This window comes from Coenobita brevimanus, chromosome 18, assembly GCF_032717465.1.
Source record: "Coenobita brevimanus isolate Jiangsu-jjx chromosome 18, ASM3271746v2, whole genome shotgun sequence".
Taxonomy (NCBI): Eukaryota; Metazoa; Arthropoda; class Malacostraca; order Decapoda; family Coenobitidae; genus Coenobita; species Coenobita brevimanus.
In genome coordinates, this window is record NC_136971.1 from 38,484,813 (window position 1) to 38,488,131 (window position 3,319).

A 3,319-nucleotide genomic window follows, 5' to 3' on the forward strand; every position below is an offset into this window, starting at 1 on the left:
AGGGTATGCGGCCAGAAAACTTTGCCCCCGCTACCTAGTGGCTGCCTTTTGAGGGGAGGTGTGACGGGGGTTCCGCCGGCATAGATCATGGATCCAGGGCGAGATGGGGCTCGAACCTGTGCTAAAGGGTACAGGGCATTGCGGTTCTCAGGCTGACGCTTCTGCCCAATAGAAAGGCGCCTGAACCTGGGAGTAGTGCCTCAGGAGGCTGCCCTATCAGTGGGTGTATAATGGAGGGGCAGTTGCAGTGCCAAGGCGCGCTTGGAGGGCGTCCCTGCAGCTGTCCTGGCAGGATGCTCCAAGGCCACTACCACAACCACTGCTAAGCTGGTGGGCTAGGGGTCCCAGATCCATTGCCTGGACCTGGGACTGTGCAGTGAGTGGGGCCTGTGATATGTCTACGCCCTTTATTAATACTGACTATGACTGAAAATACGTTTCAAAGCAAGTCTGAGGCCATTAAATTGCCGAAGGGGATGAGGGTGGGTTCAGGGAATGTGGGAAGTTTGAGGGGAAGAGCGGAAGAACTTGTTGAGGCATTCAGTAGGACGTCGGTGGATGTGGCATGTTTGCAGGAAGTCCAGTACAAGGGTGGATCAGCCAGGAAGATTGTTATTATAAGTTGTTTTGGCAGCGGAGGACAGACAGTTATGGGGGTGTTGATGTGATGGTTGCGGAGAAATGGGTGGAATATGTAATGAATGTTATGCAAGTAAGAGACAGGATATTGGTAAGTGAAAATTCTGGTTGGTGGAATGATAACTGCAATTATATCAGTATATGCTCCATAGGCAGGCTTGAATGAAGTAGAGTAAGAAAGATTTTGGGATGACTTAATACGTGTAGTAGGTGGTATGCAGGATGATGAGATAACGGTTTCGGAAGGGGACTTAAATGGTCATGTAGGTGAAGCAGCACAAGGTTATGAAGGAGCGCATTAGGGATGTGCGTATGGTATAAGGAATGCGGAAGAGGAATGGATACTCGAGTTTGGGAGGCAACGAAAATGATTGTGTGCAATACACATTTTAGGAAAACAGACAGTAGGTTAATTAAGTATGAGTCTGGGGGAAATAGCAGTCAGATGGATTATTTTCTGGTTGGGAGCCCTGATAGGAGGACAGTGAGGGATGTTCAAGTTATAGGAAGTGAGGAATGTGCGCAGCAGCACAAACTATTGACTTGTGATATGGTGCTTAAGGAACAAGTGATGAAAAAGAGGACTTACGTACCCAGGAGGAAAATATGGAAGCTGGAAATCCAAATAGTAAGGGATGCCTTCTATAGTGAGATGAGGAGAGTGGTGGCTGAACAGGGAGCCACAGACAAAGGCGTTAATGAACAGTACAGAGCCCTCAAGAACAACCTCTTGAGAGTTACTGATGTAATAGGCAGTTGGACTAGAGGCTCACCAAGACATAAAGTAACTTGGTGGTGAGATGAGGGTGCAGAAGCTGCAGTTATGGAGAAAAGACGGCTTTTCTGGGAATGGAAGAAGGGTGGTAACAAAGAGGAATACTTGGCTGCCAAGCACAGGGCTAGGAGAGAGGTATACAGGGCAAAGTCTGTGTCACAGTGACTTGTACTTGGGGAAAGGAAAAATATGATATTTAAGGTGGCATATCAGATGAAGAGGGATAATCGGGATATTATAGGTGAGCAGTGTGTGAAGAATGATGAAGGAAGGGTAGTGGTGAACAGTGGGGATATCAAATATGCATGGAGAGAGCATTATAACCAGTTGTTGAATGAGGAGCTTGACTGGGACAGGGAAGGTTTGGAGCCAGCAGATCCAGTGTCTGGCCCTTGGCCATTGATTGATGCTGCTACTGTGATTGAGGCAATAGGCAGGATGCAGGTGGGGAAGGCAGCAGGTGTGTCGGGGTTGACTGCCAAAATATTGAAGGCCTCAGGCAATATTGGGGTGAGGTTAGTCACTAACCTGATAAATATGATTATATATATGTGTGTTGTCCCTTATGATTGGTTGAGGAGTGTAATTGTAAATATGTATAAAGGGAAGGGTGATGCCCTGGAAAGAGGAAATTATAGAGGTATAAAGCTTTCAGATCAGATAATGAAGGTAATGGAGAGCGTTCTAGAAGGTATGATTAAAGAAAGAGTGAATATTGATGAGATGCAGTTTGGGTTTATGCCAGGTAGGGGGACCACTGATGCCATATTCATTGTCCGACAGCTTCAGGAAAAATATATTGGTAAGAAAAGGGATCTGTATTTTGTTTTTGTTGATCTGGAAAAGGCCTTTGACAAAGTCCCTAGAGAGGTGGTGAAGTGGGCAATGAGAAAGCTTGGCTTGGAGGAGTGGCTGGTTAGGGCAGTTATGGCTATGTATGTGGGTGCTCAGACCCAGGTAAGAGTGAATGGAGATTTAAGTGATGAGTTTTCCATGAATGTTGGCGTGCATCAGGGGTTTTGAGTCCCATGTTGTTTATCATGGTACAGTACTTGAAGCCCTCTCATGGGACTTCAGAAAAGGACTCCCGTGGGAGATGTTGTATGCTGATGATTTGGCGTTAATTGCAGAGAATGAAAGGGAGACAGAGGAAAGATTTAGGAAGTGGAGAGATGGTATGGGGTATAAGGGCTTAAGGGTAAATGCAGATAAAACAAAATTAATGATATCTAGGGTTGGTGGCGGTACTGTCAAAGAATGTGGGGGAGTGGCCATGTGCAATCTGCCACAAGGGCATGGGAAGTAATTCCATCTTGTGTAATGTTTGTGATAAATGGGTGCACAAGAGATGTAGTGGTATCAGAGGTAGACTGCGAGATAATGCTGATTTTATGTGTGTGCCATGTCAGGGAGAGCAGGTGGAGATCGTCAGGCATGAAAGGATTGAACTAGCTGGTGAGTCTCTTGAGTGTGTGGAAGAGTTTTGTTCTTTGGGAGACATGTTGTGTGCTGGAGGTGGGGCTGGAGCTACCTCTGTTGATAGGGTGAGAAGTGGCTGGAAGTTCAGGGAGCTGTTGCCTCTCCTGACATGGAAAGGATTCTCCCTACGTGCTAAGGGGTCTTTGTATGCAGCATGTATTAGGAGTGTAATGCTGTATGGTAGTGAAACCTGGGCAGTAAAGGAGGAGGATATTCGGAGGCTCAGACATACAGAAATGACAACAATTAGGTGGACGTGCAGTGCGTCCCTGCATGTAAGGCCTGGGGGGGCTGGGTTTACAATGGAAGAGTTGATAGGTAGGATGAGTGTATTGGTGTTGTGATGAGGAGAGGTAGATTGAGATGGTTTGGGCATGTGGAGAGGATGGGGGACGATAAATGGGTGCAGAAGGTAAGAAGTGTTAA